Raw genomic sequence first — 14,226 nt, forward strand, 5'->3', positions numbered from 1 at the left:
GCCAGGCTCCCTCCCAAGGCTCCAGGGGAGGGTCCCTCCCTGTCTCGGCCGGCGTTCCCTGGCGGGCAGCCCCATGGCTCAGCCTGCTCTCTGATCACAGGGGCCCTCCCTGTGGGCTGCTCAAGCTCCGTCTGCCTCCGTCTGCCGAGGCCAGGTGTATACAGGGCCCAGGAGCCCCACAAACCGCACCGTTGGAGCCTGCGGATGCTGGGGCTCTGAGCCCCTCTAACCAGCGGCCCCTCCTGCCCCCAGAGAAGGGCCCCGGTGACCCGTTCCCCGCCCTGCAGACCTGAGGCTGGCCTGAGACCGAAGGCCCTGACTGTGGGCAGCGTCTGCAGGCCCCCGATGTCCCTGGATGACTGCAGCCTCTTGGGCGCTGGCTCTCTCCCCCGGCCCAGGGTCACACCGCGCGGCCTCCAGCGGGGGCCAGGAGTTCCACCTGAAGGAAGTGACAGGGATTTAAGTGTCCCCATTCCTGCTGCTCTCAAGGCCTCAGGTCATTGTCATCCCTATGGGTCGCCACCATCCACAGGCTCTGGACAAGCTTGTGCAAGCGTGTGCATGCGTGTGCATGCGTGTGCAGGGTGTGTTTCTCCAAGGCCCGTCGGTGTCCACGTGGACCTGCCCTCTTGGCCCAGGCAGGGCTGTGAGGCCCCAAGGTCTTCCCTGTCCACACTGAGAGGAAGGGTGTACACACACAGATGCACACACACTCACACACCAGACAGCCTCCACTCACACACAGACACACACCACAGAAACACACGCACCCACAGCCACACACCTGGCGGCGTGATCTGAGCAAAGAGCTTTCCTTGACGGTGGTTCCCAGGCTCAGATAGGTCCTGCCATCCATGCTCTGGACAGGTGACTGCGACACGAACGTGCCAGGGCCCTGAAAAGCGTCAGGAGGCCTCCGACCACCCTCGGGGTCTCCACACGTTGCGCCTGCACCTTACAAACGGCGTGGGGTGTCGCATGCTTCACGGAGCCGCAGGAGCCTGGGGGGGCCTCCAAGCCCACTCCCAGCCCCTCCACAGTCCTCCTCTGTCCCAAGGGGGCCTGCAGGGGCTGTGCTGGACCCAGGGCTGCCTGGAGGATAAAACCACCTGCTGGCAGCGCGCATGGTGGTGATGGATGGCTCGCCTCGGGCTGGGCACCTGCCGGGCCGTGAGCAGGCAGGCCCCACCCTTAGAAGCCTCCTTCCACCCAGACCGGGTGCCCGCACAAGAGCCTGCGCTGAGAGCCGCCTGGGGTCCAGTCTCGCTTCCCTCTGAGCCAGGCTGTCCTGTGGGAGTAAGGAGGCGGGTCGATCCCTCTGGGCTCTCCAGCCGGGCCCTCCGGCGGGCTCAGGTGGAGAACCTCCGGAGGAGGGAGGGGCTCCCCTTGCTCATCTGGGCAGTGGGCAGGCAGTCTTGAGGTTTATTATAACTTTTTACCCCATGGGCTTGAAACCCAGGAGGAGGGGCAGGAGGGGAAGCATGCGGAAGGGGAGCCAAAGGGGGAAGGTGAGAAGGAGCGGGGGCAGGAGCTGGAGGGGGCAGTGCCCCCCGGGACTGGACTTCCAGCCGTGCCTGAGCGGCCAGCTTACCAGCCCAGAGCCCTCACTGTCCTGTCCGGCCGGCTTCCCGTCTGGGGCTGGAAGAGCCTCCCTTTTCCCCGGGATTGTTGATGTCAGCTTTCTCTCCTTGAACCTGCCAGGACACTACCAGGTGTGGGCCAGGGGCTCCCAGGCGTGCCCACGTGGTCCCAGGCCCAGGGCTCACCCCGGGTTCAGGGGACAGGTTCCCAGCACCGCCAGTTCTGGGCCCGCCCCTGCCTGCACACAGCCTGACGTCAGCCCGGCCTTCCGGACAGGAAACCTGGAGCCGGCATCCGGAGAGTCTGTCTACGGCCGGGCCGCTGCTGGCACTGGGGACGCTGCAGCTCTGAACGAGAAGGGCTAAAACGCCCTTATTGCCCAGTGAAATTCTCGGGGTGGGTCATGAAGCAGCCCCTCCACCCTCCCCTGAAGGGCAGCAAACATTCTGGCCTGGCCGGGGGACCTCCCCCAACAAGGGCAGAGCTAGCGTGACCTGGGGTGACCACCTGGGAGCAAAGTTGGGTCAACGCGTCAGGCCAAGCAGGGCAGGGAGCTACCCCTCCCATCCCCCAACTTAGAGTCAGGCTCTGATCCGGTCTCCAGGGAACCTTCTGGAACCCGACCCTTCGGGTCATGGCCTGTTTCTGACACTGTCATCCCTCGGTCTCCGTGCTCCTTTTGCTCCTGGTTCCATTGCTCCTGGGAACTCACCGGGCTTTGAGTGGACAGATCTGAGTTCAGATCCTGCCCCCTCCTGGGCCCATCCCCAGCCTAGGCCCCCACCTCCCTGTCGGTGAAACAGGCTGCTGAGGGTCAGGGAGACCACAGGCTTGAATGCTCTCTAGGGAGGTTCGTATGCACAGACACCAAGGCAAGGGAGCGGGCACTTAGCCAGCAAGGTGAGTTTCGGGGGTGGGTGGGTTTCAAGCCCTGGATCTTCCAGCTCCTGGGAGCCACGCCCCTGCAACCATGCCAGGTGGGCACTCTGGGCCCCGTCTGACCTCGATGCTAAGCAGAACCCTATCACCCGGGAGCCAGTCAATGCAGATTCCTGGGCTCTGCCCAGACAGAGCCCGTCAGAAGGCGGGCTGGGGCCCAGGAAGCTGCATCTTTAACAAGGCCCAGAATTTGCAGTTCTTCTGGGCTCTGTGTTCTAGTCTGGGACCCTGGCTCTACCATCACCAGCTACGTCGCTTCAATGTTTTTGCACTTCAGTTTCCTCGTCTGCAAAGTGTCAATAATACACACAGTCTGCACCTAAAGCCCTAGGTGTGGTGCTGGGACTACAACAGGTATCAAATAAATAATACTGCTGCCATAAAGTAAATACGGGAAATCCCACAGCTCAAAAGTCACCTTCAATTCTACCATCCATCACTCATGCATTCTGAGAAGTTTCAGTTTATTCTCTTCCATCTTATCAATATAATACAGTATAATTAAAAATCGGGACCATACTGTATTGCTGCTGTCCTTTGAAACTGTCCTTTAGGAAATTTGGATTGTTTTCCATTTTTCACTATCATAGATTTATAACAATTGTCATTAATATCATTAGAAAATAATCTGTGTGTTTGCAAGATCATTTCCTAAGGCGAAATTTCCAAGTGAAATCCACAGAGGCCTTCATGCCCCCTTGTTGCTTTCAGACTCTGACCTGTCCCTCCCCTCTCACAGGCCCCAAGGCCAAGAGGGACCCAGAGATCCCAGGCTGTGTCACTATAGAGTGCAGCGCCGAGCCTGGAAGGGTCAGGCCTGGGAAATGTCTTTGGAGTGACCTCCCGCACACACCAGTTTGCCAGGTCGCCCAGCCGCCTGCCGACACTGCTGTCCTTGCTGGGAGCGCAGCTGCCGCGGGACATGGGTGGCCCTGGGTGCATTCCTTTGCTCTCTGGCCATGAGACTTTGGATTGTGTAAAAGGAGGGCGTTTGTGGCACAGTGCACACAGAGAACTCTAAGACCCCCAAAAGCCCTAGCCCTAGTTTCTTGGTAAACTGTCCCACTTGGTTGTCTGTAAACCGAGGGAGACCCCTGGGGCCCAGACTTCCTTGTGCTTTCACCAACCTACCCAGGACCACCAAGAGCTGTGGGAGACAGGGCCCTTCCTTCCCGGAGTCTTAAATCCTTTCTATCGTGAAAATGTTCAGACATACAGGACTAGGTATAATATCCCTCATCTCCATCAACAAACAGTTATTGACCTTTTGACCCATTTGCTTTATTGTTTGTGTGCATGTGAAATGTGTTAAAGGAAATCACACGCATCATGGCATTGCACCTCTCTATTTTAGATGAATCTTTGACAGACACAAACGACTTCTCATACGCTATCTATGCTACCACCACAGCTAACCAGAGGCAGCTCCATGCCGTCCAGTGGTAGCCCACATTTAAATTTCCCACAGTCCCCCAGATTCTATTTCACAGCTGGTTTGTTTGAATAATGATACAAAGTCCCCACCCTGCATTTGCTTTTATGTCTCCTACGTTTCTTTTAATCTGTAAACAGTCCCTCCCTTTTTTTCTTTCATGCCAAGGCTTATTCAAGAAACCAGGTCAAAAGTCCCTCATTCAGGATGTCTCTGCTTGTTGTGATGACGTTGAACTGTCCTCCATCTCCCTTTCCCTGTGTAAATGAGAATTTAGATCTAAAGGCTCCATTAGACTTGGGCTCATCATTTTTGGCAGGAGAACTTCACAGATGTTACATTGCTCAGAAGGCATCTTGCTGTTTGGCCGCAAGGATGCTAGGACTAACCGGTGATGCTTGCAGTGGCAGCCTGGTCCCTCCACCATACAGCTGCAAGCTCCCCCTTCGACCAGCAAGGGCCTGTGGGCACCATGAATATCCAGGCTCCTGGTGGCCTTTACCTAATGGCTTTAGAGTCTGCTGGTGAGGGTTGCTTGGGTCGTTGTTTCGTAAGAACTTGCAAAGTACCGATTTTCCATATTCCAACATTCATTCGAGATTTATTAGCTGGAATTCTTTTGTAAAGAAGAGCTTTTTCAGGACTTTCTGGTGGTACAGTGGTTAAGACTCTGCGCTTCCACCGCAGGGAGCACGGGTTCCATCCCTGGTCGGGGACTAAGATCTTGCATGCCGCGCGGCGCAGCCAAAAAAAAAAAAAAGAGCTTTTCACTGTATCAACTAGGGCTATTTGGTTATCCCAAAATATAGGTTGTATAGGAAAGATAAGATAAATACTTAATTATTTCCCTTTTACCCTTTAATTATTAATTTTCAGAGTAAGGAGTTGGTACAACAATGACTTCCAATGGTAACAAGTGTGATTTAAACATTTATTTTTACTTTCTTTTTTAGGGTCATTAGAAACAAATGGATTTTTATATCTGAAAGGTGTTTCAGTCAAGTGTAGTCACTGCTTTCTCTGATGACTTGCCTGGTGTTGGCCAGTGAAAGGCCCCTGTGTCCTTTTAGTATGACCTCAGTAGTCTGTGATGCCTTCCTTCACTTTTAGCACAGGATGGTCTCAGGCTCACCTTGAATATTGCCTGCCTCTGATGTGAAATCAACCTTTTGGCCATGAGCTTTTAAAAATTGGGGCAAGGAATTTAGAGACCAGAATCTAGGTACTCTCAGTGCTTGTTGCAGCTGGGTAAGCATACATTTCCATCCTTTTCGGAGGCAAGAGCTAGGAAATTCACATTTTGTTTTTAAAGCATGAGGTTACAGAAGTAAAATGTGACATCAAAAACAGAAAACGTGTAGAGAGAAGAGTAATAATATTGAACTCTAGAATGGGATCAAACTTAAGTTGTTATCAACTTAAAATAGACTATTATAGGTATAAGTTGTTATATGTAAACCTTATGGCAACCACAAAGCAAAAACCTATAGCAAATCCACAAAAGAGAAAGAGAAAGGAATATAAGCATACCACTAAAGAAAGTCATCAAACCACAAAGGAAGAGAGCAAGAGAAGAAAGAAACAGAGAGAAAATACAAAAACGGGCAGAAAACAATTTTTAAAATAGTAATAAGCACATACCTATCATTAATTACTTTAAATGTATAAAGATTAAATTCTCCAATCAAAAGACATAGAGTGGCTGAATGCATTTAAAAAAATAAGACCCATCTATATGCTGCCAACAAGAGATCCACTTTAGATGTAAGGACACATATAGACTGAAAGTGAAGGAATGGAAAAAAATATTCCATGCAAATGAAAACCAAAAGAAAGCTGGGGTAGCTATACTTATATCAAACAAATAGACTTTAAAACAAAGAAAGACTGTAACAAGAGATGAAAAGGGTGTTACGTAATGAGAGAGGGGTCAATACAACAAGAAAGTATAACATAGTAGCACCTAAATACATAAAGCAAAAATTATTAGACCTAAAGGGAGAAATTGACAGCAATACAATAATAGTAAGGGGCTTTAATACCCCACTTGAAAAAAAAAATACCCCACTTGTATCAATGGATAGATCATCCAGACAGAAAATCAATAGGGAAACATTGGCATTAAATGACTTCTTAGACCAGATGGACTTAACAGACATTTATAGAACATTTCATCCAAAGCAACAGAATATATATTCTTCTCAAGTGCGTGTGGAATGTTTTCCAAGATAGATCATACACTAGGCCACAAAACAAGTCTTAATAAATGTAAAAGCCTTGAAAGTACATCAAGCATCTTTTCTGACTACTATGAAACTGCAAATTAATTACATGAAGAAATACTGGAAAATTCACAAATATGCAGAGATTAAACAACATGCTACTAAACAACAAATGAGTCAGAGAATTAATGAAAAGAGATATCAAAAAATACCTTGAGACAAATGAAAATGGAAATGCAACATACTAAAACTTATGGGAAACAGAAAAAGCAGTTCTAAGAGGTAAGTTCATAGCAATAAATCCCTTCCCCAAGAAACAACAAAAGTCTCAAACAACTTAACTTTACATCTCAAAGAACTAGAAAAAAATAAAAGAACAAAGCCTAAAGTTAGTATAAGGAAGGAAATAACAAAGATCAGAGCAGAAATAAATGAAACAGAGTCTAAAAGGACAATAGAAAAGATCAATGAAACTAAGAGCTGGTTCTTTGAAAAGATGGACAAAATTGACAAACCTTTAGCTAGACTCACCAAAAAAAATGAAAGAGGAAATGTTGCAATTGATACCACAGAAGTACAAAGGACTATAAGAGACTACTATGAATGATTATATGTCAAGAAATTGGACAACCTGGAAGAAATGGATAACTTCCTAGAAACATACAAACTGCCAAGACTGAATCATGAAGAAATAGAAAATCTGAACAGACCAATTACTAGTAAGGACATGGAATCAGTACTCAAAAACCTTCCAACAAACAAAAGTCTAGGACCAGATGGTTTCACTGGTGAATTCTACCAAACATTCAGAGAAAAATTAATACCATTCTTTTCAAATCTTCCAAAAAATAGAAGAGGAGGGAACTCTTCCAAACTCATTTTACAAGGCCAATATTACCCTGATACCAAAACCAGACAAGAGTGCCACGAGAAAAAAATTTACAAACCAATATTCCTTATGAACATAGATGCAAAAATCCTCAGCAAACTATTAGCAAACTGAATTAAACAATTCATTAAAAGGATCAGACATCATGATTCAAGAGAGTTATCCCAGGATGCAAGGCTGGTTCAACACCTGCAAATCAGTCAGTGTAATACACCACATTAACAAAATTAAGGATAAAAATCATATGATCACCTCAATAGAGGCAGAAAAAGCATTTGACAAAATTCAACATTCGTTTATGATAAAAACTCTCAACAAAGTGGGCATAGAGGAGACATACCTCAACATAATAAAGGCCACATATGACAAGCCCACAGCTAAAATCATACTCGACAGTGAAAAGCTGAAACCTTTTCCTCTCACATCAGGAACAAACCAAGGATGCTCACTCTTGCCACTTGGATTCAACATAGTATTGGATATCGTAGCTAGAGCAATTGGGCAAGGAAAAAATAAAAGGCATCCAAATTGGAAAGGAAGAAGTAAAACTGTCACAGTTTGTAGAGGACATGATTTTATATGTAGAAAACTCTAAAGGCGCCATCAAAAAACTGTTAGAACTAATTAAATGAATTCAGTAAAGTTGCAGGATACAAAATCAACACACAAAAATCTGTTGCATTTCTATACACTAATAATGAACTGTCAGAAAAAGAAATTTAAAAAATAATCCCATTTATAATTGTATCAAAAATAATAAAATATATAGGAATAAATTTAGTCAAGGAGGTGAAAGATCTATATATATTGAAAACCTCAAGACATTAATGAAAGAAATTTAAGAAGACACAAATAAATGGAAAGATATTCATGCTCATGGATTGACAGAATTAACAATGTTAAAATGTTCATACTACCAGAAGCAATATACAGATTCAATGTAATCCCTATCAAAATTCCAATGGCATTTTTTCACAGAAATAGAACAAACAATCCTAAAATCTGTATGGAACCATAAAAGACCTTGAATAGCCAAAGCAATCTTGAGAAAGACAAACAAAGCTGGATGTATCATGTTCCTTGATTTCAAACTATATTACAAAGCTGCAGTAATCAAAACAGTATGGTGCTGGCACAAAAATAGACACATAGATCAATGCAACAGATTAGAGAGCCCAGAAATAAAACTCACTAAATATAGTCAATTAATTTATGACAAAGGAGACAAGAATATAAAATGGGGAAAAGATAGTCTCTTCAGTAAATGGTACTGGGAAAAACTAGACAGCCACAAGCAAAAGAATGAAACTGGACCACTATCTCACAGCATACACAAAAATTAACTCAAAATGGATTAAAAACTTGAATGTAAGACCTGAACCCATAAGACTCCTAAAAGAAAAAATAAGTGGTAAGCTTCTTGACATAGGTCTTGGTGATGACTTTTTAAAAATCTGACACAACAAGCAAAAGAAACAAAAGCAAAAATAAAGTGGGATGACATCAAACTAAAAGCTTCTCCACAACAAAGGAAACCATCAACAAAATGAAAAGGCAGCCTACTGAATGGGAGAAAATATTTGCAAATCATATGTCTGATAAGGGGCTAATATCCAAAATATAAAAAAAAATACAACTCAATAGCCAAAAACATCTGATTAACAAATGGGCAGAAGATCTGAATAGATGTTTTTCCAGAGAAGACATACAGATGGCCAACAGGTATGAAAAGATGCTCAACATCACCAATCATCAGGAAAAAGTAATGAAAACAATGTAAGATATCATCTTACACCTGTCAGAATGGCTATTATCAAAAAGGCAAGAAATAAGTGTTGGTGATGTTGTGGAGAAAAGGAATCCTCTTGCACTGTTGGTGGGGATGTTAACTGGGGCAGCCACTATGGAGAACAGTATGGAGGGTCCTCAAAAAATTAAAAACAAAACTACCATATAATCCAGCAATTGCACTTCTGGGTATTTATGTGAAGAAAACGAAAACACTAACTCGAAAAGACACCTGCATCCCCATGTTCTTTGTGGCATTATTTATAATAGCCAAGATATGGAAGCAACCCAAGTGTCCATTGATGGGTGAAGGATAAAGAACATGTGGTACATATACAGCAGATATTATTCAACCATAAAAAAGAAGGAAATCCTGCCATTTGCCATAACATGGATGGACCTCGAGGACATTATGCTGAGTGACATAAGCCAGACAGAAAGACAGATATGGTATGCTCTCTCTTATACATGGAATCTGAAAAACAAAAACAAAAATACAAGCTCATAGATACAGAGAAGAGATTGGTGGTTGCCAGAGGTACGGGGAGGGTGGGTGGGAGAAATGGGTGTACTAGTCTTGGTTTTAGTTTAAATAAATTGAAAAAAATAATAAACCATGAGATTACATTAACATTTCCAATTCAAATTTAAGACTCAAGTGTTATACTTAACCTAGGTGATTGTTTATTTGTATATTTTTCTCTTACACTAATAATTTTGCTCCCTCGCAGCAGCCAGGTAATTATTTATTGGCTTTATCCTAGAAATACAAAAATACTTTCAAATAACAATGCCAGATTTAATTCTAGCAATAAGACTTTACTGAATGATACTTAGGATTTCTTTGTTGCTCTTTTTGTCCTTAAAATAGATCCTCCTGAAAACAAACAATCAAAATACTATACTCTGAAGTCCTTTGAAATAAATCTTTAGTTATATTACAAACTTTATATAAATTTCCATTTTTTATTGGATTCTTTTATAAGGATACTTTCCTTTTCAATTCAAGTTTATTTTTTGAATATGGGAAACATTTGCATAGTTCTGAAGTCAAACCCTGTGAGATAATAGAAGATGTACATTGGTCTCTGCCCCCAGTTCCTGGCACAGGGCTCCTGGAAACCCGTGCCATTTCCTGGGTGATAGGAATATCTTCTGTCCAGTGAGGAGACCCTGGGTGGGCTCCTGGGTGGGAGCTGGTCACCACAAACAACAAGCCATGATTAGAAGTTGGGAACTTTCAGCTCCCGACCCCAACTTCTCCAGAAAATTGAGAGGGGCTGGAAGTGGAGTTAGTAATTGGTCATGCCTACGTGAGGGAGCCTCCATAAAATCCCCACAGGATGGGATTCAGAGAACTTGCAGGTTGGGACACACGTCACATACTGGGAGGGTGAGGCACCCCAACTCCATGGGGACAGAAGATCCTGCACTGGGGATCCTCCTACACTTCACCCCGGGTGTCTCTCTGTCTGGCTATTGTCCGTATCCTTTATCCTATCCCTTATTGTATAACAAACTGGCAAATGTGTTTCCGGGAGTTCTGTGAGCCTCTCTAGCAAATTCACTGGACCCAGGAGAGGGTTGTGGGAACCTCTGATTTGTAGCCAAGTCGGACAGAAGTTGTGGGTCACCTGGGGACCCACTCCTTGCCACTGGCATCTGAAGTGTGCGTGGGGCAGTCTCATGGGACTGAGCCCGTAGCCTGTGGGATCTGATGCCACCTCCAGGTAGGTAGTGTCAGAACTGATTTCAATTGTAGGACACTCAGCTGGTGTCATAGAAGTGCTTCGTGTGGGAAAAACCCACATTTGGTGTCAGAAGTGTCAGAGGTGATGTGCTCTGTGTTAGTAGTAAGAGCAGCACACAGGCGGAGGATTGGGTAGTTTTTTTAATACAAACTCTATAGCAAAGTGTATCCAGAGAAGTTTAACTGCCATCCTTGACTGCTCACCACTCGGGCACCATTTTTATCAGTTTCTGATTTATCCTTCCAGGGCTTTTATCTTTTGCAAATAAAAATAAACATACACATATTCATATGCATTTTACTCTTTATTACACAGAAGACAGCACACTAATACTGTACCCTGCTTTATCCACTTAACGATGTATCTGGAACTTGCCCCTTGTCAATCCCTGGAGAAGTAGGACGTACCTTGACCATACCCAGCAGGATGGAAGCGGGGTCTGCAGTACTTTCTGCAGGCAGTGGGCGGCATTGACGGCGTGGCGTGATTAACGTGGAGTTCCTAGCAATCAATGTTTATTGGAATGCTGGAAAGAATGTTAGGTGAGAATGTGCACACAGCTATGGTCCAGGCTCCGACACTAACTCATTTGATAAATCTCACAGTTTAGATCAGATTCCTCATCCCTTATGTGGGATTGTAGGATGGGGAAGTGGGTTGAATAGGGTTCCCTGAAATTTCACGTCCACCCGGAATATCACAACATGGCCTTATTTGGGAATAGGATCTTTGCAGGTATAATCAACTTAAGATGAGGTCACGATGGATTCTGGCAGGCCCGAAGTCCAATGACTGGTGCGCTTACAAGAAGAAGACACAGCGACACAGGGAGAAAGCCATGTGATGACAGAAGGGGAGATGGGGTGATGCAGCCACAGGCCAAGGGATGCCCAGGGTTACTGGTAACCGCCAGAAGCTGGAAGAAACAAGGAAGGATCCTCCCCTAGAGCCTTCAGAAGGACCACGGCCCTGCTCACCCTTTGATCTCAGACTTCTGGCCTCCAGAACTGTGAGAGAAGGAAATTCTGTTGTTTAAACTGCCCGGTTTGTGGCCCTTTGTTGCAGCAGCCCCAGGACACTGTTAGAGATGGACCCATCTCCGAGGTCACTATCTGTTCTGGACCCAGAGGACTATTCCAAGTGAAGCGGCTCTCGAATCCCAGAGACAGGCACCCAGGGCTCCGCGCCGAGGGAGACCACCCCAGCTGCAATCAACTCCCACGATGCTTGTAATCACTCAAGCAAGAATGGCGACTGTAAACAGACATTAAAAGATTCTCAGTTACACATGTATCTCCGGGCAAAATTATATTTCCATAAACACTGCAGAAACGACTCAGAGAATTTAGTCATGGGGCCAGCCTGGAAACCAGAGAGAAGGCAGCAGCGTCCTCGGCACCCACCAGACTCAAGCCCGTCCTGAAGCCTCTGGCCCCTCCCAAACTCCAGGTACATCCCTGGTCTGGTGGGGCGTTTCCTCCCGGGGCCTTGACACCCCGGCTTCGGCACATTCAAAGCCAGACTCCCACCGGCATCTCCGTGGGAATGTGGCCCGGGGTCTCTGTCACACGCCAGCTCCGCTGATCCACGGTCTTTGGTCAGCCCGCCCCAGGCCTGCGGTCGTGTGCTGTTTCCTGTCCGCGTGTGGCCATCTGTCCGTGGAAGTCACAGAATTAGGGTGGGCAACAGCCGCCCGTCTAATCAGTGTTGACGGAGGAGCTGGACAGAGGGGGGAGGAGAGCTCGTTTCTCCGCACATGGGACCGCCCGCCCCACGTGCGCGGAGATTCTCGTGAGGTCCCGGTGGAGGCGGGCTGCCCAGGTGAGTCAGAAAGCACTGCAGAAACGGCCGGTCCCTTCTCCTGGGCTGCCTGGGGCGCAGGCATCTGGCAGCTCCATCCCCGTCAACTGGGCCCATGGTCCACATCCCCCAACCGGTAGGCAGGCCCTGAGGGGCACCTGCGCCGTTTGCCCACACAGGTGGGGTCTGCTCGCTTGCGGTCCGTCCAGATGTCCCCAGAGGCACACGGCCGGGGCCCACAAACCTGATGATGTCCCCTAGAGGACTCCCAGTCCCCTCCACCCAAGGGGCTCACAGGCTACTTCAGGCTGTCTCCACTGTGGTGGGAATTCTTGGGACTAGGCACCTGTGGCTTGAATTAATTATTTTCACGCTGCTATTAATTTCAGTGCTGAATTGTTGGGTAATTGTCCTTTCTAGTTCTTTGCAAAGATTCTTTAAAAAACAGCTCAGCTGGGCTAGAGGGAAGAGGGGGCTGAGGGGACCCAGAGCCCCCTTCTCTCCCTGCAGGCTGCTCAGGCCCCGGGGCCCCCGCTTTGCTGAAGACCTTTCCTCCCAGAGGCCTGCTCCTGCTCAGAGCCCATGCCCGCCCAGCACTCTGCTCTGTTGGTTTGTTCACCAGGACGGAGCTTCTTGCCTCTGCCTCTCTCTGCTTTGTAAGTCAGGCCACGCTGCCTTTTCCAGGTTTTAGAGAGTTCTGGAAAGTTCTGGAGCCTCAACATCTCGCATGTGGTCTGGCTCAAGGTGACAGCTGAGGGGACAGAACCCATTGCCATATTATTATCTAAATTTCCCCCTCGGGTCTCTCGTTTGTCTTCACTTTCAGACTCCCCTTTGTCGTGGCCATGGAGCCAGATCTTTCTTTTCAGGGCATTTTTGCAATCTGCCCTCCCAAGGTCTGGGCTTAGGTCCACTTTTGCCACACCGCCTCCCCCAAGCTGTTGGGTGACAGAAGGCCGGAAGGAGTGCCTCTCAGATGCCATCCTGCATCATGGCCAAGGCAGGACGCCCACCCCCGCCCGGGTCCTGTGTGGGCAGACGGGTAAGAGCCACAGCCCAGGCGCTGTCCCTTCACACTTCCCTGGGCTCAGGCTTCAGATGGATGGTGCGTTTGCCTCCGTTGGGGGGAAGGGTGGGGAGATGGGCGGTGGCTCAGTTCTCTACGACCGAAGCCCGATTTCTGTCTGTGTAGCTCGCCGCTGTCGGGAGGACATTTCTCTGCTGCACACGCTGCGGGCCCTCCAGGCCGGGGCTCCACGGGGCTGACCCTCAGGGAGGCGTGGGACGTGTGTATTGGTGGGGGAGCCCTGGGGGGCTCAGTCTGAGCCCGCTCCAGGGCACAGCATTCTGTCTACAGAGCTTACGATGGGGGAGGAGCGGCAGCAGGGGAAAGAAAGAGAACAAGGCTGCTGTAAACACGGTTGCCCCAGTGCCTAGTGGTCAGCAGGAGGCTTCCGATGGGTGGAAGCCCAGCCTCTGAGGGCACTTTAGAGAGCAGCCAGGGACAAGGTGGGTCCACATATGTACCTGCCCAAACTTGAGACCCCCTTCCCACTTTTAAGGTCCAGGAAGGTTTTATCTTACTAGTACCCTCCTGTTAGTTTTCTCCCCTATAAAAGTCTAGAGAACCCCATTTCAATTGCATTGCTCAGGATTCTTTTTGATTGCAGATGACAGAACCCCAACCCAAGCTCATTTCAGAAAAGAAAGGAGTTTGCTGGTTGACTTAAGGAGAAAGTGTAGGGTGCAGTGGCCTTCAGGCACAGCTGGATCCAGGAGCTCGAAAGAGATCACTGGGCATGATCTTATTCAGTCTGATTTTAC

The sequence above is a fragment of the Balaenoptera acutorostrata genome, chromosome 4, assembly GCF_949987535.1.
Source record: "Balaenoptera acutorostrata chromosome 4, mBalAcu1.1, whole genome shotgun sequence".
Taxonomy (NCBI): Eukaryota; Metazoa; Chordata; class Mammalia; order Artiodactyla; family Balaenopteridae; genus Balaenoptera; species Balaenoptera acutorostrata.